This window comes from Lichenostomus cassidix, chromosome 8 (genome assembly GCF_008360975.1).
Source record: "Lichenostomus cassidix isolate B80296 chromosome 8, HeHo_3.0, whole genome shotgun sequence".
Classification (NCBI taxonomy): Eukaryota; Metazoa; Chordata; class Aves; order Passeriformes; family Meliphagidae; genus Lichenostomus; species Lichenostomus cassidix.
The window spans coordinates 15,826,363-15,854,340 of record NC_139489.1 but is presented as its reverse complement, the minus strand read 5'-3'; the positions used below and the strand labels follow the sequence as shown (position 1 = coordinate 15,854,340).

Below are 27,978 nucleotides of genomic sequence, written 5' to 3'. Positions count from 1 at the left end.
GTTTTTTATGCCAGACCTGCTCTCTTGTTAGTTAATAAGACAGGGTAGATGGGTGCGAGAAGGGGAGTTGATACACTTAAGATATTTCGGCTTCATTTTCTTAACTTTTAAGTCTTAAATTTAATGTGATAAGAATGCTTGTGTTTTATCCATTGTCCTGGGTCATACTGGGTTATGGTATAAGAAGAGTACATAAGTAGTATGCCTGGTTAAGAGTTGTATAGTATTCATATCTTCTTTCACTCCAAAGATTCATTAGAGAGATAAAACCTAAATCTATTTAATAAATGCATAGTAGTATAAAAATGAGGACCAGGTTGTTTCCTGATAAATTTCATTTGTTGTCATTAAAACTACAAAACCTGGGAATTTAGGTAGTTTATTTTGAATTTTGGCAATTGACTAAGCTTTTGTTTCTGTCAAGACACCTAAAAAGCTTCATCCCCAGCATGCTTTAGTACAAGGGAGGTCTACAAAATCAGATTTGCATTTAATTTGTTGTTCCATTCATGTGTATGTCCCAACTTGGGATCAAAACCTGGTTGGATTTTTATCATGGAAGTAATTAATCTGCATGCTTTTTAAATTTCTCTCTTTTTTTTTTTTTTTTTTTTCCACCAAGATGTCCAGGCAACTGGACCAGCTTTACTTGGATGACTTGGGTTTTTTGGCTAAAGTACTTGTATAGGATCTAAAATATCCAGGTAGATCCAGCATGTGTCATTACTTAAGCAGCCCAAGGTTTGCTGAACTAACTCATCTCCTCACTAGAAGACTTACTGAGGAATATGAGGTTGTGTCACTATTGATGGGATTGGGCAGTGAGATGGGAAGTACACAAGCAAAGATCCCAGTAGTGGCAAAGGAGAACCTGTTGTCTATTGAACATCCTTGTTTGCTCTCTTATTCTGCTTTCTGCCTTTAGTTTCTAGATTACTCCTTCTCTGAATCTGCTCTTGTCCTGCAAAAAATTTAAATCAGCTGCAGTTTTTAGGCTGTGCTGTAAATGGGGAAACACTATGTTTGAAAACTATACCAGTTTATTTTTTAAATATTTTGAAAACCAAGTTTAATGAAATCACTGCCTTTGTGTAACTGGTGTTAGAATAAGCTGAAAAAGAATATATGACAATAACTTTATATTACTTTAAATATTGTGTTGGAAAACCAGGCTTGGGAAAACATTGCAGTATTCCTTGCTGGCTCTGCAGTAACAGCACTGGCTACACGTTCTGATTCTGGCTGGCTATGATCTGTCAGCAGGTACCTGCCAACAATGCTTTTGGCAGTTCTTCCAAAGGTGTTAATTGGGTAGACAGGAGGACAATAAAAAAGGGAAAGAGGTGGTCACCTTTATGCTTTTGTTCTCACCCGGTATATGCTATTTCCAAAACAGTCGTAGTGCTATCCACTTACATGACAGATTAGAATGATATTCCTGACATGCTTCAGCAAATGGGTTTTTACAAGTCTGATAGGATGGCTGAGATTGAGTGGTATTTCAGTGCAGACTTGTTGATAATTTTCTCTTCCTGCAATGGGCTAGTCTGCATCTTCCTGAAGTTATGTCATTCTGTAACGATTAAAGCCCTGCTTCACCTAGTGAGTTCTGGGTGACAGGGCCCAGAACTGTGCAAGTAACAAATACTTAAAGAAACACTAGAAACGGAGTAACAGGAACGGAATCTCCCCACAAATAAAATGTGATTACAGGAGTCAGCTTTGCATCACAGTAGACATAGAAATTGAGATTAATGTCAACTGCATTAATGTCTAGGCCAAATATGGCTCTTGGATAGCACCCTAAATTTGGAATAACTCTACTAACTTCAACAGAGTTGCCTTAAGTTTTCATCAGGTTAAATAGTAGCAAAGTGTTGTTTTCTTATGCCATTTGTTTAACTCATTGTATAATTTTCTTGGATATTTATAACTTCACTCATCTGAGTCTCATCTGAGACTCTATGGCAAAACACCCATGAAAGTTGTACAAGCACGTACAGGAAATGACAGTAAAAAAAATTCATCCATCCCGGAAGCTGCACTATTCCTGCTTGTTTTCTCACTCATTAGATTGTTCTCACACCTAGACAAATCTCACACTTCATTCACTCAGCCTTCAGGTAGTGTCCAACCAAAGGGCTATTGCAGAATGATGCTTGACTGGGGACATACTACATCATCACCAGATGGAGCTGGCAATTACCTATTTCTCTCTCTGAAAATGAATTTCTAAACTCCTTCATCACAACTGAGTCAATTATTTCTGACATTCAGCTAGTGAGATGCTCCCTGCACTCCTGCTGTGGCTCTCCTGGCCTTCACCAGCCTGCGAATAAGCAACCTCCTCTTCCTTGCTCTCCCTTCTGGCACTTCAGCTTCTCACCTGAAACAAACATGTCCCTCCACCTGCTCTGCTCCTGCCCGGCCTCATTGTTCATTGGATTAGTAAGAGATATCTGCTTGGATTTTCTAAATGTTTTCTTTTCCCATAATTCGTTATTAATTACCTCCTCAAAATAATTGCACTCTGGTCAGGCCTTCATTTTTGAAGGCCAGCTTGCTTCAGTGCTTTCAGAGATCATACCTAGATGTGGAGGCTGCTGTGCTTTGAAAGGAAGGTATCCTGTGAAAACATCCATTCCTCTGCAAACTAAGCTGGAAAAGAAGCCCTCGGTCACTAGGCTTCTCTGTGCAGGACTTTAATGCATTATTCTGAGGAGTTCAAGTATATGTCAGTTCTTTTGTCCATCCCATGATTTTTGGCCATCTTACAGAGAGAATGGAAAAAAAAATTATAAACTCCTCTGATGTGGAAAAGGGACTCTTTTCATTGTGTGTAAAATTAGCAGGATGAAATTCTCAGCATGCTTTTCACAACCAAAGATTTAAATAGCTTGCCAAGGGAGAATGACTGGCTTGTTCAGTATATTTTTGTACTCCCCAGGATGTTGATACTCAATATCAGCACTAAATTTGTGGTTACTAGAACCAGCTAGGATGCAAAGAACAGAAACAGAACAGTTTATTAAGTCTGAATTTCACATTTTTATTTTCCTTCATGTGATGCCCTTTATGAATATGTCAGGAAGTAAGCTGTTCTTTTCTAGGAAGTGCTCTACTGTTTTCCTAAAGCAACAGTACATGATAAAATCCTATGTGTTTAGCAATAAATTAGGGATCTAATTTATGTAATGCACTTATGGTGTGGCCATGCTGCTATCATATGATTGAATCCAGAGAATGTGAGGGGCACTTCCATGTGTACTGAAAGGTTTAGGTGCTTCCCATGCTGTCAATCTCTTCCTTGTGCTGTATGAGAAACTGAGTGTGGAAAAGATGCATCCACAGCCTTATCTGCTTACTGAATTGAATTTGTTGAAGTAATGTTCTTACAGTTGTTTGAATCCCTGGGAAAACAATCTTTTTCTGAGCATAACTTTTTAACTTCTAAATCCTCTTCAGTGGTGGCTTTGTGCAAGCTGAGGTGGCTCTATATTACAGCTGGCTAGAATGTACATGTTATTAATTTCTATGCCTCAGCTGAAACCTAAAAACTTTTTGAACAGCTTGAACACAGTTGCAAGCTATTATGTGTTCATACCCTTCATGATCTAAGCTAACCCAAAGCAGATCTGACTAAAATTAATTTCAGCACGGTTGTTTGCATGAATAAAATTGGCTCAAAGTTATGCTTGAAATGCAAAACTTGAGGTGGTGATTGAGCAGTTACATCCCTTAGCTATGTGCCTGATTTCTCTGTGAGAGATTATACCCTTCCAGCAGTATTGCATAAATTTATACATTTACGAGTTCTTATCCTTTCAAATCCTAGATCATTTGTTCACCAGGTACCAATTCGAGGTCCTTAACAAGCTACTTTGCTGTGTTTCTTGATTGTATCCAGTGTCCTACGCTGTTGCAGTCTTCTGCCAGTAGGTGTCAGCTCAGAACTGGTGAAAGTTTATTCAGCTTGTTTCAAGATAATTAAAATCAGTGATTCTGTGACTTTGGCCTTAGCTGTTAAAATCAGATTGCTTGTTCAGAACATCAGAAAGCATGATGTCACTATTCAGACATTGAATGTACGATCAGTGTGACATTTGCACACATGGCGACATTTGTAAAGAGAGAATTCAGACTTAATTCACTGTGGTTGAAAAAATAAAGCCACGTAGTCAGTTATTAAACTTCAGGGAAAACTTTTTCAAGATTGGATTCTGATTCCAAGTTGACTCTGATTCTAGATTATGCTAAGTGTTTCTAGTGACCTTGCTCCTTACCCTGACCTTGCTCATTACTTTTTTTTGGAGGTAGGGAGGTTCCTCATTATTGCCATTGCTCAACAAATGGAACTTCTTTAATATCAGAGGGCCAGGGACAGTAGAACTGGCTGTAAATGTTTGTCAATGGCAAGAGGGTGATTTTGTTGAACTGCATGAAGGTTGATTCTGGTGACAAAAATCCATTTGGGTACCAGTGTTCTCAGGGCCCTCAATTAGATTGAGCTAACAAACCTTGCACTGTAGACCCAGAGGTATCTTCATGTTTGGCATTTTCAGGAACCTGCTTGTTTAAGGAGCTAATATGGGCGACCAGAAAGTCCCATTGTTCCTGGGGCTGGCTCAAGACAGGTGGAGAATTAAGATATTCCCTGCACACCTACCTTCAAGTGGCATAGGAAGTTAGTTTCTGAGGGGAGCCGTAATGGCTCGAACACATTCAATAAATTTTTAATTAGATTTAACTGTACAACCATCAGTTAATTTGTCACAGGCTTTATGGGTTTATAGGTTTAGGGAGATTTTTAGGTGTTAAGAGACCATATGTTTTAAAGGCTTAATATAGCTCTAGGTTTTAGATGATTGTGAGATTTTGCAAGTTTTTTAATGCTTTGTAATTCGTTCCTTGGTTCTTCTGTATGTGCAGAACCCATATAGCAATGTATTTTAAAAGCAAACCAAATCATTAACTATTCAATTAAAGCCAAACCATTTAAAGCCTACTAGGTACTTATTCACCTTCAGAGAAAATAAGTGAAATGTGAATTAAAAAGATCTGTACATTTATGTGCTTAAAACATCTAAAATAGCTATAGTGAAATTATGTGAGCCCCTAATAATTAGATTAATTAAGGTCAGTATCATTGGTAATGGATGTCTGAAGAACTCTGCATATCCCAGACTTAAGAAGTTCTTGTAACTGCTTATGTGAAGTGGCTTGAAGCTGAGCATATGGATGCTGGTGCTTCAGAGCCCTGGCTTGGTATTGGAGGTGGTAGAAAAGCCACTATGAAACTGTGTGTGCAAAAGCCTTTGGCCCCGGAGTGGTGACTGATTTCACAAGCACGAGGTCCTGCTCCTAAGACTCTATCCTTCTGCCAGGAACTTGCCCTGATGTTTCTGCCTGTGCATTCTGCATCCATTTCTGTAGAAAACTCATCCAAGGCCTGCTTGACTTTTCTCCATTGCTAAACACTCCTCCCTCTGTGCGTGTCAGCAGCAGCTCTTGCTATTAGCATCTGCAGGCACATTATGTTAAGGACAGTTTAATAATATTAGAACTTGGCCTGCGAGTTCCTCTATTACCAGTGCTGGTTCTAACTTTGTTTCAGGCCAGAGAAGTCCTGGAGAGTACAACAGTTGCTAAATACCATAATGGAAAAAAGAACTAATATTTGAGGCCAATGGGAATATTCCACCTCTCTGTGCCAAGGAGCCTGTGAAGGGAGCAGTGTATCAGCAAATGGAGAGGCTTAGTAAGTGACCAGCCTAGTCCTCAGGAGTTTGCCCAGTCCAGAAATCTGATAGCCTGCCATTGCTCTTGTCTAATGGGTAATGCTGGCCAGCATTATTTATTAGGGAGGAGGAAGGATAATGCAATGCTGCACTGGGATGCAGATGCTTGCTATCAGAAGAATGCCTTCTACTCCTTCATCCTCTTATCTCAGCTATGCTCTGCAAATAAATGAGGAAGGATAAACAGTATGGATTTGCAGTTCTGTTCTTGCAATATTAGCAGTCCTCATGGGAAGTGTTTATCACTGTATCAGGGTGGTGATATGTGACTTTTCCAGGGGCTGAGGTGCTGTGATAATTAAAGCTACAGTTTGTAGAAAGGGAATGAGGAATCTCACACAAGAAGAGATGAGAGAGAGGTCTTCGCTGTGTTCCACTCTTGCAGCTACGACTGTCCCAACTTCTGCATGTTCTTGGCCACTGCCTGAAGCTGAGCAATTCCTACAGGGGCTTTGAACTTTGAAGGTGACAAAGGAGAACAGACCACTCAGGTTGAGAATGCAGCCTGAGTAATTGTGACCCAGCTTCAAGGGCTGAAATGTCTTTAGCTGGAATGGGAAGGGGGGTGTATGGAGAGGCATGTTTCTGGAAGTGAGAGGTGGCTAGATTCAGGACTATGGTACTCAGTGAGAAAATATAATGAGACAGAAGAGAAGGGGATTTTGGCACAACCTTTCTATTTACTGATGCAAAATGGAGAGATTTTTCAATAATATGGTAATACTTAAAAAAATGTGGAGGACTTACCCCTCCAGCATGAAACTGCACTGTACATATTTGGTTTTCTTCATGGGAGGGTCAAAATATGTTAAAATAAGTTTTAAAACAGACAAACAAAAAAAAAAGTTGAGGCTTTGTGTGGGGGAGAAAAAGCTGAGGGTAAGTTGTAGATAGGAAAACTTTTTTTTGAGAAAAATGGCTGGCTGGAGTCTATTTTAGCTTAAACAGGGGTAATACAACTTGTGTAAGACTGACAGCAGAGCCTGTTTATCTAACTTTTGTTTGTTATTATCTAGCTTTCTGAATTTCTAAACCTCTTCTTCAACATATTTAGAATTCCCATTTCATTTTCTCAAGATGCTATATTTTGCATTATGCATTTGGCTGTATTACATGTGCAAGGGTTACAGAAAAGGCATTATTTGTACATTAGTGCTGTACCTTTATATTTATCTACATGCCAAGATTAATCTAAGATGCAGTAATGTTTTGCCCTAGAGCAATTGTACCAATGAACCTTAACCCTGATCTTAAGAGACTTACTCTCTGCTCCTGTGACAGTTTGTTTATTCTTCACTTCAGGGCCTCTTTTGAGCTAAAACAGCCATTAAGAGCAAATTGTTCTGGACAGCTTTTCTGCCTCCGAGTAACAAAAACTGCAACTTATTTTCATTTCTTCCTATACCTTTTCCAGGTGATTCCTATAAACATAAATCCACTGTGGTATCCATCCAGAACTGGGATGTTCTAAATGCAGAGAAATTACTCGACTCATTAACAGTGTGACCTTTCAGAATTCTCTGTAAAAATTACATGCAGGGGACAAATCCCACTGTAATTTGTGTACATATTATTGTCAATACAATGTGTACAATGGTCCATACTGGAGGGAAAAAAGCATCCAGGTACTTTGTGTATTTTCAGCTATTTCTGTAGTTTCTTGTGCTGTGTGAGTGCCAGATGAAATTACAGCTGTATTGTAAAAGAATGTTATGTGTTAAGAGTTTAGTCCTAAAATAGATCTAAATCCCTGTAATTCTGTGGAAGGTGTAAGTGCTCTGTATTTATTCAAGTATTTGATTAATCCAATTAATCAACTTAATCATTAAAATCAATAATCTAAATAAAAAAGTAACATACTGTATTCCTATATTAAGCAGAAAATAGTTTTTTACTTCATTATAAACAAATATATTATCTGTGAAAGGGTAGAAGAAAAGAAATTAAAAGGATTGTTTGCCTATAGTACAGTGGAGATATCAAGGGAAAACTGGAGCTTTTGTTAATGTTAATAAGAGCTGGATCAAACCTAGGATTTCTTACAGCTCTCATGAGGCACCACAGCTCTCGACTTCCCTAATCAAGAATTAAAAATTAATCATTATGAACTACATTTTTCTCTTCACTAAAGAAAAAATAACTCCCAGGTAGATTTAACATGGTAAAACTTGCCTTATGAAACCTTTTTTAATTAACCAGATATCTTACTTTATTTCAGGTCCTGCTGTTTTGTTTCTTCTTATAGGAGGACTGCTGAAATGGAAACAGAGGTCAGTTTAGTAATAAAAAACTTATTTTAGAATTATATCTAAAGTGAAGTTAATCCATTTCTGTCAAGTTAAACTCTCAGGCTGGCAGAGCAAATAGCTCTATAGTAGAATAATAAATTAATTACTGCCCTTTGGAAACATATTTTGTTGAATTGCAATTGCAACATAATTGTTGGAAAGAACATAGAATTTTTTTGTTTGTTTGCATTTTCACAGAGATTTTTTATGGCTGCCACAGAACAGAGACAGCAGTTATTTCTGTAGTATGGCAAATACTCTTCTTTTCTGTTTGCGTAATCCTAACATAACTGAGATATTTCACTGCTTAGAATGAAAAAAATGTACATGTACAGATCTATATGTATAATGATTATGTGATTACTGATTGTTTTTAAATAAAAGTATTTTTATTGCTAACAGCAATTGAGATTTCTATCTTGTCCCCTCTTTCTCATTATGAGAAATTATGACCTAGGAAAATATGATCAAGTGAAAAATCTGATTTACTGTTTTATATTGCATCTAATTAATTTTAAAGCTGCATAATTGTAAACTAAAGTAATAATTTTGAACAATTTTATTTATGGGTAGTTGAATAGCTAGATTGAGGAGCTGAGGCAGAGTCTTACAGGATACTTCAAATATTCTATGAACACTTTTTACTACATGCATTAATGGTAAATTTTGAGAAGTGCGAAGTGATGGATGCGATGAACAGAGCTGGGATTGAGCTTTATTACAGCTGCAGCAGTTGGTAAACATGGGGGTTATGACAGCTTATTCTTGCAGAATAAGCACCTGCTCACTGGCTATGTTACAAAAAAAAAACCAAACCCACCAAACATTGAGAGGAATCTCAGACTGGTTTTTCTGTGCAAAATCTGCTTTTGTTCAGGTATTATTGTCCTGTAGTGAGGATCTGAGGACAAAAGTACGATTTACCACCTGAAGCAATTTTGTCTTGTCTGTAAATTTCTCAGGTGGTACTCAGTTAGCTGTAGCTTTCTGCAAAATTATGTAGGAACATAAATAATTCTGATTGTTCATGAAATATGAATAAAGGCCTATTCAATACTTTCCTTTTTTGTGGCTCTTGGGAAACTTGAATTTTGTTGCTGAAGTTCTTTTGAATACATATTCAGTAAAATTTTTAATGTGCCATTTACTTTCCCATTAATTTGAAATAGCTTTCAATTCTTTCAGTGCTCCCTTCTGATGAAAAATTTTGGCGAATGCCAGTCCTCATTTGTACAAGATTTCCAACAAGGGCTATTGGACATGTCCTAAAATGATTAACCTCAGTGCTGGAAACATTTCACTTTTCTGCATTGCTACTTCTTGTTAATACAGAGAGAAACTGTCTTCTGTTATTGCTGGGCAAAATGTTTTGCCTCTAAGTAAAATTATAGAGATGTTATTTGTCTATTTGACATCTATGAATACAGAAAGCCCAATGCTGCTTCTTGCAAGGCATCCTCAATTCCCTGTGTGCCCTCACGCGAGGGGCTTTCCCTGCATCTCGTCATTGTGCACCGTGAATGTAACGGGAACATAAAAGACAGAGTATCTGTCACAGATGTTCCTAAGACTCCTGCTGCTGCAATGTCTTTCTTTCTCACCCCGAATTACAGCAGGCTACATCAAGATTAATTTGGTCAAATGAAATTACAAAAATGCAGAAAAGCTTTCAAATTGAGAGAGGTGAAAAACGTCAAATAAGATAATTATATACCTTAGATAAATAAGATGTGCCATGACTCATCTGATGTTTTAAAAATAGCAAATGTTGCTAAGTTAGTGAAGGAATGGCTGTTCACCTTATCTTACAAAACACAGTGAATAAGATAGTCATGAAACTGAAATGTTGTGCCTGCAAAATTGAGAGGAAGTTTTTTCTTGGAGTGCATATTTTCCTTGGGGAAATCATTATTTCAGCATATGGTTTGGTATCTAGAGTTTATCAGGATTTAGAAAAAGAGTTGACCATGAAAAACAAAACAAAACTAAAACCCAAGCTTACTCAGATTTGACATACTGTTAAGTAAAGAATTAAGTATTTTAGAGAAGAGCTAAACACTTATGCTACTGACTTATGGGGTCAAGAAGAATCTTTACCTGAGACAGGTGTGACCTAACTACCTCTTGCAAAACACCTTGAAGTTTTATGAAGCAGCTGTGGCCAACAGCAAAGCTGTGCACCGGTTGAACCATGGGCCTAATCCAGCACAACAATGCACTCTGACAGCAGTAATTCCCCATGATGTAGAATGAGGTCCTTGCAGTGCCCTGACACCTATTAGCTTTAGCAGGAATCTGCATGTGTTTCCTAGGTCATAGGATGTAAGAAAAGTCCAGCTCAACCTCCTACATTGCACTAGCTTGTAGAAGCACCAAGGGTTAAAAGCTGCTGCTGCTTCAGTGTTGCGGACATCAGTGTAACTCAAGTCCATCAGGTACCAGTGCTGCTGGTCCCCATGTAGCTGGTGAGGAGCCGGAGCCCCCATTGCTCCTCCCAGGAAGCCTGTGTCCCTCTGGAGGGGCAGGGCACTGCCAGGTACACTTCTGGCTGCTCAGGACTGGCAAAGGAAGTATTGGGCCATCTTCTGCTGACCTCCAACACTGGGGTCTATGGGACTCCAGGAGTGCTTTTCTTTCCTGATTGCAAACCTGGGTGCATGACACAGTTGAAGCTTCTGCACATGCTTTAGTGTCTTTTTGCTAGTAAAAAATGCTGATTGGAATACTAATGAAAATCTGATTGATGGAGTCAAATTGTCTCTGATCCTGAAGTATATGTGATGACAGACAGTGTAAACGATTTATTTTCATGTCTAAAGGAAATACATCAGCTCCAGTGTGCCCTTGATTTACATCAAAGACACTGTTAAGAGTTTTATCTGATAATTAAGAACCAGCATGAAGATCAACTGTTATTTTAATTTATACAAATGATTTCTATGAAACAGCTACTTTGAATGAGACTATCTGAAATTGAAACCTTGGAAGTGCTTTCCAATAAATTAGGTAATTCAGCATTCTAACATTTACTGCTAAAATATGATTAATTATATGTTAAACTTCACTGGGAAAACTGGATACACTTAAACTATCCTCAATATATATGAGCTACCCAACTTGGATGCTTTTTCATTCTCTTTTTGGCAGCAAATTTCATACATTCTAAGTGAAAACTCTCATTTTTTCTTATTACTGTTCCATTCTGAGTTCTAATCTCTTTCCTATAATGCTGGGTGGGGTTTTACTTGCTTTATCACTGTCATTTCCAATAGTTTTGTGGTGATTTGGAATCTAAATGCTAAAGACATCCCATCTCTAAAGTAATGGCAAAATTATAAGAAAACCTGAGTGTGATACTACTAAATTAGGTCTCTTTACCCTCTTTGCACCTCCCTGCCCCAAGGGCTGAAGCTGGCTGAGCCACAGCTAGTACAGTCAAGAAATTTATTTACAGTCTTATGCAAGGGGCTTTCATTCTACATATGCTACAAATAACAGCTTTGGACAAATAGAAAGATCCTAAAACATTACTCTGACATCTGTAAGTGATTATTGGAAGTTACATTCTGGTTGAAGGCTCTCTCCAACTCCCCCTCCTCCTCTTCTCCCAGATCTCTGCTGGAAAAAAAGCCATTCTGTGTATGTTTGAAGAAACTGGTTCTGATACCTCTTCTAGTTGGTATATCGAAAATCCTTATGGTAGAAGTCCAATCTCATTTCTATGTATCACAATGACTTAGCTACATTACAATTACAATGATAACAGAACAAAAAAAATACAACTTTGCTGGAGCATACTGTCTGGTGAACCTGTGCCTAAATGCTAGAATCACAGACCCTTTAATCTGAAGTGGCCTGATTTGAGCACTCCTGTCAATGTGTTAATCTTCCCAATAAGCAGAGCTATCAGAACCAAGGCCTTGGCTGAGTTATGCAGTATGCCAAAAGGAAGAAAAGACAGCACCCTACAACATGGTATGCATTTTTTTCTTTGCTTGTTCTGGCCTGAGTATCATCTTTGTTTGAGTCTTGGTCTTTGGCTAGTATTTGTTTGCTAGTGCCACTTGGAGATCTGAACTCATTCAAACTGAAATAGTGAAGAGTTCCAACTTGCATCTCTCCAGGCAGATGATCTCATCACAGCTCTTGGCAACAAAACTTACACACTTGAGCAATTTCATTAACTCTGAGGGGACCAACTTATTAATTGATTGCTACATTCATCAGTAATAGTGGAACTGGGGAGTCATGAAGATATGCATTATGGACAAAGTTCGGTAAGAATTTCAGTGGTGCAGGTAGGTAAGATGATACCCTAAATCAGAGCACCACAATAATCCATATGCTGTTCTGGTATGAAGAACAAACATAAGGTAATACTAAAAGCAGTAAAGTAAAACCATGTTGTAAAATCTGGGCTTGTTAGTTTTTTTCCTTTTGTTTGTTTGTTTGTTTTTAATAAGAAAAAGAGAGAGCACTGTAATTAGATATGATAATAAAAATGTTCTGTGAAATTTCTCAAATTAGCTGTCAAGCTAATGTAAGCTCTTTTGTAAGATCCACAAAGATTAAACTAATATTTGAGTTTTTCTAATAAATTGACAAGCAAAATCTCTAAGTTTAATCTGACCAGATTTAGTGTATGCAGAAAACATGTAGTAGATAAGTGTGAAAGATTTGCAGACAATTTGTGTGGGCAATTGCTTCTTTTTTCATACATGCTAACTTAAAAATCAAAGTGATAGCGCATTTCTACGGTATATAGTTGACCAAAATACAATAAAAAATTGTAAATAATTTTGAAATAATAATTTTCAGAGTAATGCTTATTCTTTTGAACATGTTACAAGGACTGTGAGAAAGCAGAAAAAGGGGCAAACAACAAAAAAATTGCTTACATCCACATAGTTAATTTAACAGTGGACTCGTATAACACTTTCCTTTCTGGTGTGTGATAAGTCCCACATGCAGTATCTGTATTTGTTGGCAGATGGAAAATAGGAGCAGAGGGAAGTGTTCCTCATTTAAACAGATCTGATTTATATTTTTTTAATAATAACCAAGAAATAATCTATCCTTTTAGTGTGCTTGGCTATATGTACTTTGCTGCTTAAAATGGCCCAGAGTGTATTAATAGTATAGCAAAGGATTCAAATATTATCATTTGTGGTGGGTGTGGGAGTGAAGGCCTCGTAGTTGGGTTTGGGAATATATACCATGGGAAATCTCTTATGAAATAACTGTTACTTCACACAGTGTGGTCCATTCCAAATGCTAACCATTTACTTGTCAGATATTTTTCATGAGCCTTACAGATAAGATAGCTCTGTGGGGATTGATTTAGCTGTGCTCAGAACACTAAGCTCTCACCAGAGATGGGGAAACCACCCCACCTTGCTTTCAATTTGGTGTAGAATATTAATGAGGGGAGTGTTAGTCTCTGGAGCTTCATCCCACCCTTCAACGCATCAGATTCATATTAGCAATATTTATTATCTAGAAGAGTGACTCACTGTCAGCTGTTTTCATTTTTGCTTATAGTACCCTGGAGCAAAATGTATATGTAAGTAACAATTTACATTTTCATTTCTGTATTTTATTGCAGTGGAGCCAGTCACAATACCATAGTAACAGTTGCTTTGCAGTTTCACTTTTGACAGCATTTGATTCTTTGCCATAGCGGATGTGGTTAAAAGGCTTGCTTGTGCTAAGAACTGGTAAACCTGCAATTCTGAATAATTAAGTACTATTATTTTGTTGAAAGAATTTAAAAGGAAACATTTGTCTTTATTTAAATAAAGACAAATATTTACAAAATAAGTAAATAGAAATATTCAGTATATTATTTTGCTTCAGGACTTGCTTCATACATAATGTGTATGTATATTATATTCAACAGCATGTGCAACGTGTAAAGACAATTTTACAACTTCTACAGCTGTTCACCACATGTGGGGCTGCATGGGGAAAACAAATATGAGCTATGAATGGTCCCCAGCTTATACCCCTCTGAGAGCTGTATATGGTTACAGTAAAAAATGTACATAGAGCGTTGTTAATAAAATGCTAATAGTTACTGAGTCTAAGTTTTGAGTAGTACAACAAGCCTGCATTTCAAAAACTGTACACAGAGCAGGAAAATTCAACTAAACTGCTGAATAGGTTAGTTTGGACTCTTTTTTTACCCACAGAAATTCAACAAATACACAGAGTAAACATAGGCCTTAGCATTGCTACTTAGGATAGGATTTACTCTCAAAAATTACCTGCACGTCTTGTAATTAGGAAAGACAGCAGCCCAGTCATATGTTTTATCTGTCTTTTGCTTCCTTGACCTAACACATGCTAACTGCCTTTCTGCTGGATGAATGGTTTCATTTGTTGCCATTGCACTTTTTAACGTAAAAGGTAAAAGAAATATGTTGCATCTGAAAAATCACTCTTGGTTTTGGTAAAAAAAATGTTTTCTCAACCTATGGTAAATAAGGCTGTTTTATCATTAATGTATGTGGGATTTATTATGCAGTTGTTAAGAAATTACCTTCATAATCCCTTCTGGACGTAAGAGAATTTGTTACCTTTTGCGTTTCTAACACTGAATTTTTGAACCAAGGAATTCAGTGGTTTACTCTTCAGGGATCTCAACTCCATCCCATACAATGAAATAGAACTGTGGTTGAATATTTTTACCTTGAAAAAGTAAAATCATTTAAGAAATAAAGTTCAGCACAAGACAGTATCTCCTCTGGTATATTTGCCTCACACATACAAGTATGGATATATAAAGTTCCAAGTGTAATGGAAGAGTCATTTGTGTTTTGTTTGAGAGGAGAAAGAGGACTGGGGAGAGGGATTCTACAGTCCCTTCATGGGCAGTCAGTGAAGTTCTCCCTAGCAGAGGGCCAGTACAAATTCTGGATACTACATGGAGCCAAAATAGGAATGAAGAAGGGCAGAGCAGTACTTGAAAACTATTTCTCTGCATTGGTATGGATTTCAAGACTTAAAAGCGAAGACCTAAGAATGCTTTGTAACTTGCATTCCCTTTGAGTGTGTACATCTTAGAATAGTATCAGATGCATGTATATGGCAGGTAGCAAGTGCTAGTGCTGTCAGTGCCCAGCAGTGTCTTATCTGTAAGTTTCTCTTGCCCATGTGTGTCCCTGAAGAGAAATTAGAGTAAAAAATTGTGTCCTGTGAGGTATTTTGGATATGCTTACTTCAGCATTTTAGGCTGGATCAGGAGCAGGCTTTGGAAATGAACCTCCTGGTCATTTCCATGTGTGCCGCTTTGGTTTTCAAGGTGGTTTACAGTGTCAGAGTACACAAATGGGATTGCCTCCTGAGTAAAATTAAACTATGACCCAGGACCTAGCATGCTTCAGCAGCTAATAGACATGCAGTCCACACTGGAACTGGTTGGAAATAACTTCCCATAAGGTGTGTCTAGTGGAGATGTCAGACCCTCAACACATATGGTTTTGTTCTGTAGACCACTTCCTATTGTACCTGGCTAGTTGTTAACAGACAGATACCCACAGCCTGATCATTAACAGGTCTTGCTTTTAAAAAAGGTTATTATGGGAATCTACTCTTTTATCTCTTATTCCTTCTGGAATTACTTACTTTTCATTAACAAAGTGGTTGGTCTATTTCATGAGAGAAACAGGATGAGACAGATGGAGGCCAGCCAATATTCTTTACCATGAGGCCTTTCTCACCCTCATAGTTATAGTTTTGTGGTTTGCACATTGGGAATAGTTTTCAATGTAGTTAACTATTCTGCTTCTGTTGCTTCTTGATATCTAAATATTTTGACATCTAAATATCTAGATATCTAAGTAATCTGAAAAAAATGGGTTCTTTATCTGTGAGATAACAAAGAGCTCTCTAGTTTATAGATTTTCTGTCTCTGTGCACTTGTATAGATCCGTGTATTTTCTAGGGCTGGCAAAGTTTTCTTTCCATGTTTTAAATAGAGCATATTGTGTAGAAATGGTTTGTAGGTTTTTTTCTTTTTTTTCTCTCTCCCCCCCCCAACCCCAAAGAGCAATTGAATTAAAGGAAGTGTCAAAAAGAAAATGCAAGTATATAGTGTTTCTTTCTTCAGACTTACACTTAGGTACATTTTGGCTAGTTCATAAAATCGAGTTTTTCAGTATAAGTTTTGAAACCTCCTGCAGGTCTATATTGCTGTGGTGGATACCTACCATGCCAGCCTATAAACACCTCACCAAAAAAAAAAGAAAAAAAAAGAAAAAAAAAGTGAAATTAAATGAATCCTTCAGGCAGCAGCAAAATTGGAAAGGTCTGAATAGCAAATTTACTGGATACATATATTTATAATCTCTGCTAAAGGCATAAATTACCTTTGATTGTTTCTTTTTGTTTGTAGTTTTCAACAGCATCGAGTGTGCAATTTTATTGCCTGTCTGCTAAACTACAGATGGTTCAACAGATGCACAGGTCACATGTGGCAAGTGGAAGCAAGCTGGTTTGTGCAAAAGGTTCTTGGCCCTGTGATATAGCAGGGCTTGGACTGTCCCTGTTTTAAGTAATTTCCAGTTGATAACACTGGGGGCACTGGCTCTGACATACTTAGTTTGCTGATGTCCTTCAGCTCATTATCGCCTTCATATTTGACATTGCCAGTTCTGTGGAAGCAATAATCCAGAAATACATAAAATTCTTGTTAAGTTGTGCAAGGCAGGGAATGGTGGTGACTTACAAGAAGCAGCTGTGAAAATTACTAGGGCTTGTGTTTGGGCCCACAGCAAGGAATATTAATGAAAACACAGCTAGCTGAATATACTCTGGACTGCTTATGAACTGGTGTTTCACATTTTTTGTCTTCAGCTATGTGCTGTGATTAGTGGTGTTGGTCAGCTGTATTCAATTTATTTATGTGGATTTCTAGGTTGAAAGATTGTCTTTCTCCATAAGCCCCATGCTCACTAGTGCTATCAAGAGACCCAAGAACTGGAAAGACCAATCTTTTCCCTCAAGGTTTGGTAAAGGAGCAGATGGAATGCTGGGTTGTTTTTCCTTCTCTGTCTCATTACTCAAGATCTCTCCTGATCTTTTGTGCATATTTGAAGAGAAAAGAAACTTGCATTTGGCTTTTTAAATGTGTAAACAGCAACAAAGACTGGATTTTGATAGCAATTCTCATGCATCTACACTAAATAATTGATACTTTATGAATCAGTGTATGACATGAAAGCCTTCCAACAGCAAATTATGTGTCATATTAAAGTGTAAACCCTTCTTATATGTGTGCACTTGCCTTACATGCCCAGCCAGACTCAATGAAGGACAGTTAAGACTGGTAGGTCACATTCCCTTGCACATGTGTTATTGTAATTCCAAGGACGATGAAATAACACATGGGAAAAGCAAACAAATATTCAACATAAGGCATTAATTAGTGGCAGTCTAAATCCAAATAAGGAATGTAATGTATTACAGATCACTTGGAGCAATGAAATTGAGATCCAATACTTGCAAAAATACTCTAATTCTTAGATACATAAAGACAAAAGAATATGTTCTCTGAAATAGTTAATGCTGTGCTGTATATGTAAAGGAAAACTTTTACACTGATTCGTGATTCCAGCTGGATCTAAACTTTAAGTCCCCACAGGAAAGCATAAAATTAAGCATTAATTAACTTTTACAAATTTCTTTTGCAGTAATATTGGTAATTTCCATTGCAAAAGAAAAATAAATATGTGTTCTCCAGGAGCAGTGCTAAACCTGAGCACAAAGCAGCAGTGCAGAATCCTTTCTCGAACTTTTGGAGTTCAAACAAGAAACAATTTGGAGCATGAGCAATACATTACTTGGTAATTCCTGGATCCCAAAATTTTGCCACAGGCTGGTATTTAAGTTCATATAACTAATAGATTTAAATGGGTGACTTTTTCTTGTGGGGAGAACGTTTGGAAACACACCGTACACTGAAGAGAGGCTCATTTTATGGCTTTGCTTTAAAATGTCATTACCTATATTGGGCTTCAAAAATATCACACGGTACCACCTTTTAAACATCTCAGGACCTCCTCATCCTCAAACAGCTTTGCAGACTGGTAACAAAACAGTAGATTTATTTTATAAAATAAGGACTTTAAACTTGTGCTTTTTCAGTTTGGTGTTTTTTCTGGGTTTTTTTAGGTTTGATAGTTTACTTGGCATGAAATTTCATTGGCATGTATAGCTAGATTCTGAACATCTAGCCAACCTATTCATTATGTGACAGAAGTGTAGCTAAAACAGTCTTATTTCAGGCATTTTTACTGTGCTGGATAAAATTTAGTTTAGGAAAGATAATGACTAGCTGCTTGATTTTGGCTCTGCTTCATCTTTGAAGCAGGCTGTACTTAAATCTCCTTCCATTTTTTTAATCATGATCCATTTCATTATGTCCATGCAATTAAATCAGATTGGGAAGGGAAGAAAAAGAGAAAAACAGATCAACTAAAGATCAAAAGGGCTAAAAGAAAATGTCCAAGACAAATAAGTAATACAGTGTGTCAAACTTCAGTGCTCAATTACACTGTCTTGCGTCCCTTTCATTCAATTACCTTTGCTAATTGAAGTTGTTAGCTCTCTAGGCAGCAGCTTTGTCTTGATGTTTTTCAGTAAAACACTTGGCACCCTGTGAAATTATATAGATAAAAATAATAAAGTAATTAGGAAATTGTTGATGTGAAAAGATTTTTGGCTGTCATACTTTCATCTTGGCTACAAAGAATTCCACCTGTAATATCGTCTTGAATCCACAATCATGCAATATGAAGTTCAAAACAGAATACAGCAGTTTGGGACCCAATCCTGCAAATCACACATGTGGTTTTAGCCCTGTGTATAGTTCCACATTTTAAGTATTACAGGGTGAATATCAGTTATTTAATCTGATAGTATATGCTATTCAAAAATTTTATATTACTAAGTTCTAGGTGTGTTATGATTGAACGTAAAGAGAATTGCCTGGAACTGAACAGTTTAAAGTAATCATTGACTTTTGCCTATTTGATTAGATTCTGGATTGAGCTTTAAACAGACAACATGCAATATGAGGAATGGGATCCAGCCAGAATGCAGTGAATGAGCAGTGAAGGTATGCTAGTTTCACATTTTTCTTGTTTGATCTTTTGTTGATTTTTTTCCTTCTCTCATATAATCTCTCTTTCTTTCCTCCCTCTTCTGGTCTGTTGTGTTTGCATTTGGTAGGTTGAGGGCCTATAAACATCTTATCAGAAAAATGTTGGAAGGAGGGTAAGGGGCATATCAGTCAGTAGAAGAGGAGTGCTGGGTATAAAGGAGCCTGTGTAGGGCAGGCAGGCAGGCAGGAAGCACAAAGGAGATGGTTAGTCATGCTGGAGGGTTTTCGTCTTTTTGCCTTTTAAAATCTGAAATCTGTAAGAATGTGTTATTTGAATTGGATATGTAGCCTTGGGTTTAAGTTTAAAACCCGTGGTATCTTCCAGGATTGCATTATACATGACTTGTCCATGTTTGGAATTATTCCAGATTTGCTGCTGCACTTGAAATTCACTCCCTGCCTGAATCCAAAGTAATTTTCAAGTGTAGACAAGCCTAACAGCTCAAAACTAACATTTACTTACCTTTAGGAAAAGTTTTAGGTGTTCAAGGAATGCAAGATCATTTAGTAAGGAATGTAGAATTTTCCCTCATTAGTTTGTATTAATGAGTTATTTCCTAAGAAGCTTTTAATGGCTTAATTATATGAAGTGAACCTTCATATTAAAGGTTGTTGGGTAGAGTCATATGATTAAAACAATGGAGTTACTGCAGCATAACAACCCATATCTAGTCAGCAACCTATGGTTAATATTTTTAGACCTTTCTTTTCCTTGCTTTCAGCAGCACAATAAATCAGCTTAAAACACAAAGCTAATTTTACAAAATAACCTTTTACCTCAGAGAGGGACAGAATAAATGTCCTAGGCCATGACTGCATTCATCTGAATATACTCCTTGTGCTTAATCCCAATTCCAAACCCATCTTATGTGCAAGATATCCTTCAGGATGCCTATTCATACATTTGGTTTTTGAAATTTAGTGAATTAGCATGTTTATTCTTTTCTGGACTTTCAAAACTACCATTCTTTAACATTTCAAGAGCACGGCTGCTGGCCTGTTTTCTGGATCCAGTGTTAGAGAACCTGTATTGGCTTAGTGTAAAACATGATCCATAAATTTAAAAGCAAGGAGGAACAGTTTTTAGGATAGTGTGATCCTTCCTAGATTTCTTTTTTTTTTTTTTCCTAATACTTTATTGGTTGGGACAACCTTTAAGCCTTGAAAAGATTCTAGACACTGTATGAAGTAAGAGAGTTTTGTGAGAATTAGTCCTTACTAATGTCTGAAAATAATTTCTGTGATCTTAAAATACTTTATGACAAGAAAACATTTTCATACAAAGTTGCTCATTTATGGAAGTCTGTGTTTTCAATTAGAATCTCCAAGTCAATTTGGGAATAAACACTTTGTAGAGCTATTGTACCCTTCATTTCTTTTGGTGGGTGAAGTATGTTTAAATAGTACTATAAATAGGTAAGTGATCATCAGATGCCTACATCCTGCAGCAACTATTTAAAGTGCACTTGTACTCGTGGCAGTGGATTCATCACATGAATATGTTAATGAGCAGGCAGAATATTCAGTGCCACATCAATGACAGCACACAGTCCCCAGCTCCATGTTTAGTCTCAAGGCCCCAGTCCAACAGCACTACGGAAGGCAGAAAGGATTCTGTGTTTCTTAAAACTGTGGAAATTACCCATGCAGTGATGGGTTTAGTGCTAAAGTTTTGAGAACAAATGAACCCTAATTCTCTTTTCCTACCCACACTATTCTATGACTACAGGATGGTATCCAAATGCATAACCTCAGACCCTGGGAAGAATTAGCTAGTTCAGGTTGGATGCCATTTTAACAGATTGAAACTGCTCCTGCCTTGGGTGACCTGAACTCAGCTGGCTCCATAGTGCAGCTTAGGGCTTTATGACCATAACATGAAATTAGTAATTGAAGCTGGTCTAGAATTTTTTCAGAGTAGTAAATGGGTAGTTATTATTCACAGGAGTATCCCTACTGAATTTTGTGGGAAATGAGAAAAAAAAAGAAATTAAAGCTGTCAAGTGATGTTAATAGTTTTAACAGTGCAATTTTTTTAAGACTTTGCATTTACTTAGGCTTAATTCTGTAGCTCTATGAAAACCTCTGAACCTCCTGCAAAAATGAACTGTCACAGCTATCATACATCTTAGTGAGGATAATACATTACATTGCTGGATTGGGCCAATGCCTGCTAAGTGAAATAATCCTTCCCTGGACTGAAGTTAATCACTAGATCAGCAAATACTTAAAAAGTAAGTAAGAATGTAAATTATGTATGTAATTGTGTTCCTCAGCTGTAAAGATTGAACACTACAGTTAAGATTACAGGCATTTTCCATGGTTTTAAGAGGAAATTAGATATTTTCTGTTTATTCTGCCACGAAATGTAAAAGTTAAAAAAAAAAAATAGACAAATGCAACTGTATATCATTATGTTCCTGGGTGAGCCAACCCATGTGCCTAATTGTACTTTAATGTGGCAATTTGTCATGGCTTCAGTCTTTGAACTTCATGTACATCAACTGAGTTACGTATTAGTTTATAACTAAAAATCAGTGTTATTTTTGTCTTAGAAAGTCTTAAACTTTTTCAGACACAAGGACAAATGGTGTAAATTCTGCACTGTGGTCAAGGATGCTGAGTACCTAACAGAATTGGCTTCATGGACAAGAATCAGTTCTTACCAACATCACTGAAAATGGTGAAAATAACTTGGCTAGTGTTCAACCTGTATACAAAGAATTTGATTTTACAAAGTCTTGTGTGTACACTTTGATGTCAGACATTTGAACAGCTCTTATGGCTGCTTATTTGAGTGAACCTAATCTGTTTGATTTAATCTTTGCAGGATTGGGACCTAAATGAGTAATTAAAATTAAAATAATTGGTTTGCTTAAGTTTCACTCCCATTTTTAATGAGTGGTCTGGAATTCTAGCTAGCAGAAATATCATAGACACACAATATGCATTGAAAAACATGTATTGCTGTAGAATATTAGTTTTCTTCTTTGTTGAAGGGACTTCCCCCACCTCCACATCCCTCTTGCAAAGATTTGGCATCCTACGTATAGGAGTGATAAGAGGAGGTATGTCATGCTCCAACATGCACAGCTTTTCAACCACTAAAAATAAATAAAAAATTCTGTAAGCAAGCTTAGGTTGCCAACAAGCAGTCTGAACTTGTATTTTACTTGTTTCTGCAGGTTTTTCTCCAGATTTTGTAAGCCTGTTTGCTGAAATATTTAATGTAGACTAAATGCTTTTTATTTGATTTACTTTGATTTACTTGCTAGAGGTCTCATATACAGATAGTGTAGAAGTTTCTAGGACTAGTCTTTGGGGGACCCAGCCACTGACCGATATATGGTACATGCAGCAGAGCTGTGAGTAGGGATTGTCTAAACTGGTACAGGTCAATGTTAAGTGTAGGTGGTAATGGATTATTCTAGGTTGCAAACTGACATTTCAAGAGTGGCTAAATTGTGTCTGAACTCTCATAACATGCCTCTTGGGTGGATACAGAAACTTGACATTCATGACTCAGGGCAAAGGGCCTGAAGTCAAACAGCATTACAAAAAAATCAACTCATCCTTAATCCTCCCAATAAGAATACCAATTAAACTAGTAAAATATTGCTGAAACGTCCTGAAACTCCTCTCTATATCTCTGTATCTCTATATGGTTTCAACGTCTATACAAGAACAATTGCTTGTTTGGATAATAATAGGACTAGGGTTCAATTTTGTGATCGGAGTTTTGCTGTGTTAATGTTTGCCAAGTTCTAGTACTGCTCTCAATACCACGACCTTTAGAGGACATATAGGTTCTGGGAGCAGCCCACATCTGACCTTGCAGTCTTGCAGGATTGTGTCAGAAACTAACTCTCTGTTCATCCTGCTGAAGGATAAAGCTATGGTTGAACTGGGCTATGGGTGGAAAGGCCTCATTCACGGTGTAGCTTCCTTAACGACAGTTTGCTCCACAATTCAATAGTCTTGAAGGTGGGGGTTTGACAAGCTTAAACGTGCCTTCTGCAATGAACAGCACTTTCTGTTATTTTCTAACATAATGAACCTCGAGTGATCTGGATTAGTTTGCTCTGCTGTAAACGATGTCAGCTCAGCGGTGTTGGCCAGAATTCGTTCTGATGTGTTTTTCTGACTGCCCTCGGCTGGGGTGGCAGCGCTGAGGGGGGGCCGGGGCCTCGATGTGCCCCAGTGCCGGGGGGAGCTGGGCCCGCCCGGGGGGCTGCAGGGACGTACCTCGGTGCACAGGGCAGGGCACCGTCACACCGCCGCTCACACTGGGCCCGGTGCCGAGCGCAGCCCGGCCTCCGTTACGGCCGCGGTGCCCGGCGGCCTCACGCGGTGTCGAGGCCGGTAACTTAAAGCCGTTGCCGGCCCCGGCTGCCGCGATCGGGGTGTATTGCCGCTGTGCCCCTCGCCCCTGCTGCGCGGCGGGTTTCGAGCCGCTGGCTGCTAGCGCGGCCGGGCCGTGCGCGACCCGGGATCCCCTCAGGGCTGCGGGCGGGGCGGGCGGGGCTCAGGTGCGGCACGGGACGGGCGGGGGCCGCGGCGCGCGCTCGCTGCACGCGGGCGCGAGGGGCGGTGGCGGCGGGCGCGGCCGTCACAGCGCTGTCTCCGCCCCGCGCCCAATGGCGGCACCGCCCGCGGCCCGCCCGCCCCGCCCCGCCCCGCCCCGCGCGCCACGGGGTTACCGCCGGGCCGGGGGCCGGCCGGGCGCACACGCGCCTCCTCCGCCTCCGCCTCCTCACCGCCTCCTTCGCGCACCGCGGCCGGGCGGCAGTGGCCGGCGCTGGGCGGCCTTGGTGAGGGCTGCGCTCCCGTCCCGGCCGGTGCTGCCCATGGCGTAGCCGCGCTGCTGCGCGCCTGCCCCGCGGGACGCGGCGTGGACAGACCTGCCGCCAGGTAGGTGCGGCGGCCGCGACCCCCGCCCCGGCAGTGGCGTTTGGCGCCGGGCGCCCCGCAGGGATGCGCCGTCCGCTGGGGCGGGCGCGGGCTGTGCGCCCCTCGAGGTGTCACCGTGCGCGGGCTGAGCGGGAGGGTCCCAGGGCTCCTCCGACGGGTGCGGGAGCTGCCGGGGGCGGTCAGTGTCCGCCCGTGTGCCGTGAGGATACCCGGGAGCCGCTCGCCCCTCCGGACCGTGCGAGCTGCGGGCTCCCGGTGGGACTTGAGGGGAGAGCAGAGAGGTGGGTGGCTGGCGAGGGGAGCTACAGGTGTCCCATCGAGTCACTGTGTCCGGCTGGTTGGTACGTGCTGGGCGACTTACGGGCACCGAGCGAAATCCTTTGCAGATGCTCGCACTGCTCTGTGTGTGTGTGTGTGTTCGTACCCTTCATGAGGCCAGGTGAGGACTCAGCAACGTACGAGCCGAGTGTAAGTGAGAATAATACGAAGGCCAGTATAATGTCCCTTCGTTGCCATTTCACTGAGGAGTTCTTGACATGAGGGTGTAACTGTTGCATGTTTTACAAGTGATGCACTGGAGTCAATTCACTGCAGGTTTCTGAGTACATCTCTCCTAGTAATAGCAAGAATGTGCCTTCAAAGTTAGATGTAAATTAAATAACTTTTTAAATACGACTTTTCTCCAGTTTCAGGTGCACTTGTAATTCCAAAGTCGCTGTCATTGGTGTCAAACAGCATGGGAGGTGATAACTTCTTGTCCTTTTCAGAAGAAAGAACTTCAGGCATAGTGTGCATGTGCAGTTATGCTTTTTCCATTTGCTGTGGATGTACCTAGATATAAATCTACTTATCTCAGTTCTATTAAGCTGTAGGTGTTAAAATGAATTCGCTATAATTTATTATTTTCTTCTCAAATATAAGTTCATTTCTTACAGAGACTTTCTGATAGTATTTTCAACTTATTATAGAGACACTTGGACAAACAAGTGCCATGATTTTGTTCTAAGGAAACGTTTTTCTGGTTGGGTCTGTGTTTATGTTGATCTACATTTTGTTTGATGAGGTCAAACAGGCTAATATTAGATCCCCACAGGGGATAAAACCCAAAGTGAGAGGGCCTCCTGCTCACTAATTGTGGCATCAGTTAAGTTTGTCTCACAGTGACCTGGAGGACTCATACTGTGGCAGTCTCATATGCAGAAGACTTTAGAAGTGTAAATGAAATGTCTTCCCAAGGCAAAATCCATTTGTTTATTGCTACTTATGAATATTACTTTATTTCCCTTATAGTCCATGCTTTTTTCCATGCATGCCAGGCACAGCATGAATTGGTAGCTGGGTTTTAATTAGCATTGCACAGGTGTCCTATCAAAGTATTCCCAACAAGAGTGTTAGTAAAATGTCAATGAGAGATGCTTATTCATTTGAAGGGCTCCAGTTTAACCCATGGAGGCTTACAGGGCTTGAGCTCCAGCTGAGGAGGAGCTGCTCTTCGAACGCAGCCCTGGGCCGACACCAACTGCTGCAGCTGGTGCTCGGCTGGGGGAGGAAGGGAGGGACGCGTGTTGGAGGGGGGAGCAGGTCATTTGCTTCCTTCAGTGAAGAGTCCTTTACTCTGAAACTTGCTTCCCCCAATTGTTTGCTGCAGTGCAACCTTTTTAAGTTTAAAGTGACACTTCAGATTTTTCTCTCCTCACATGCTTTCTGTCCCTGGGGAGGTCTTGTTTGGTTGTTGGTTTTGATGCACGTTTTGTGTGTCCAGAGCCTCATCTAGTCACAGTGTGTAAGTGATGTCCACCAAGGATGTGAATTCTTTTAAAAAGTAAGCTCCAGTTTTCGTTCCTGGTATGCAAAACCTCTTTTCATACCCCAGCATCTTGATGCCTACCTCAGGAACAGTGTTTTGAAGTCAATTGCTAAACCAGCAGGGGGAACACAAAACTTTCTGTCTATAAAGTCTCTCTTCCTACCACAGTTGTAATATTAAAACTTTGGGCCTATACTTTTGATAGTATTTCTTTAGAGGATGAATGTCAATTTACTTGGGACCCCCACATACATTGGAACAAACACATTATTTTAAAATTCTTGTTTATAAATTTCCTAGCATGGACATGTCTTCCTTCCTTCCTTCCTAGCAGGCATGTCTTCCACACTTCTGAATTGAATTTTTGTGACATTAGCCATTACTGACTTGCAAAAACATTAGAGGTTTGTTTGAGTGAAATTTCTCTTTGAAGATATTTGAAGTGAATTAAACCCGAGAAATGATATTTTGAGTAATCCTGCAAAGTTTCAGATAATGAACTAGACAAAATATTTTCACAGTGGAGCTCTTACTGTATCACATTGAGGATCGTATAGAGACATCTCAAGAGCTAAAGTTGAGTTGCAAAGTAGTTGTATTCTCCCAAGAAACTATTTCTAGTATTTAGGGTTTCCATAAGAGAAAATATTTTTAGATATTCTCTTAGGTTTTAAGAAGTCATTACTAGCTTATTACTGTAGAGGTCAGCTGACGGTCCCAGCACAGACCAATAATGGTTTCCCTTTTTGATTCATATTGGCATAATGATTAAGTATTTTGTACCAGGAGCACTGAGTGTAAAGGCTGTTGCCAAAGAAGGTTATGTGGATGGCTTGTATCAATCCATATTGCTTTCTGGTCCGTGAAGTCTGGTGCAGCCAAAGGGCAAGTACAGGTGGCTGAATGCAAAGAATGGGACTCTGGAGCATGTTAGCTTTTACCTGCAGTGAAAACGGGAATCTTGCTCCTTCTGCTTGGGGTTAAGCCATCTTTCACTGATGCTGGGATAAGAATCCAAGGAGCCAAGGAGACTTTGGTACAGAGTAGCCAGTTTGCTGCCTGTGGGTGATAACGATTGTATATTCCACCAGTATCAGGTGTTAGACCAAGTAGGGACAAAATAGAGTTCACCTAAATTAATAGTCCTAGGTCCGGTTGAAAGGAAGATATGTAAGCTCTGGTTCTGGAATGGCACTGACTGCATATTGAGGTATAAAATATATATAAATGTCTCTAAAATATATGCATATTTCAATGGCCATGCATTGTTTTCTAAGAGCATTACGTGATGTTGTCTGATACCGAAGGTACAAAAAGGTATGTTAAATTCCATTGGCAATTTTCCTCTTCTGTTGTTTTCATGGAATCCCAAAACTTTCCCCAGGTGGTTCTCTGAGATGCTGAAATGTCTCATTTGTAAAGCCAAAGTGAAATTTATTTTAATGTGATTTGAAAATAGCAGTAAATCTTTGCCTAATTTGTCTTATAGTTATTTTCTTTGATACCTCCAATAATACTCTGTTAACATTGAAGACATGAATTACCAAGTCTTGGGCAATTTATGTGAACCTCAGAAAATGCTCTGGGATACAGATTGCAAATATCTTTGCAATCATATTGCTTTTGATCTAGTTCCACAAAATATTTGTGTATTATAAATAGGCATTACTTCTTTAGCAGTAATATTTGTGGTGATTAACAGTGGTATGCTAGTTTCTAGCCACTTCATGATTAGAAGCATGTTTTGCCATCAAAATATACTAGCAAAAAGTAGTGCAATTGGAATTGCTTTATCCATAACTGTGGATTTGCATTTTTGTGTGCTGGCAGTCATCCAAGAGAGCAGCATTTCTAGTGCTATTACAGCAACAATTAACTCTGTGGTAGCCAAAATGAAAGAGATTTACACATCTCTGGAAATCACTGAAAGAGGGACTTTAAAGCTGCCACTTAGTTTATATTCCATTTTTTAAATTTTGAGTATCACCAAATAGATTTTTTTTTTCAGAT

General features: G+C 39.1%; 2 protein-coding genes and 2 long non-coding RNA genes across 5 annotated transcripts in view; 3 read left to right on the top strand and 1 right to left on the bottom strand.

The window, feature by feature from the left end:
- Positions 1 to 23,648, bottom strand: part of BRDT (bromodomain testis associated) — a 49,833-nt gene extending 26,185 nt beyond the window's left edge. The window contains exons 1-3 of one of the 2 annotated variants that reach the window (XM_085068052.1): positions 23,496 to 23,648; positions 18,670 to 18,743; positions 8,007 to 8,051 (exon numbers count right to left, since the gene is read on the bottom strand). The gene's annotated coding sequence lies outside the window, so the exon portion shown is untranslated. The remainder of the gene's footprint in view (positions 1 to 8,006; positions 8,052 to 18,669; positions 18,744 to 23,495) is intronic. The other variant, XM_085068053.1, reaches the window with a different exon arrangement.
- Positions 66 to 3,977, top strand: LOC146433917 (uncharacterized). The gene is made up of 3 exons (XR_014853757.1): positions 66 to 188; positions 2,278 to 2,448; positions 3,836 to 3,977. It is a non-coding gene; the product is annotated as an uncharacterized LOC146433917 (long non-coding RNA).
- LOC146433916 (uncharacterized) lies at positions 7,983 to 8,485 on the top strand. The gene is made up of 2 exons (XR_014853758.1): positions 7,983 to 8,068; positions 8,285 to 8,485. It is a non-coding gene; the product is annotated as an uncharacterized LOC146433916 (long non-coding RNA).
- A 331-nt stretch (positions 23,649 to 23,979) lies between the features above and the next one.
- TGFBR3 (transforming growth factor beta receptor 3) overlaps positions 23,980 to 27,978 on the top strand; it is a 114,008-nt gene continuing 110,009 nt past the window's right edge. The window contains exon 1 of the mRNA XM_085068051.1: positions 23,980 to 24,161. The gene's annotated coding sequence lies outside the window, so the exon portion shown is untranslated. The remainder of the gene's footprint in view (positions 24,162 to 27,978) is intronic.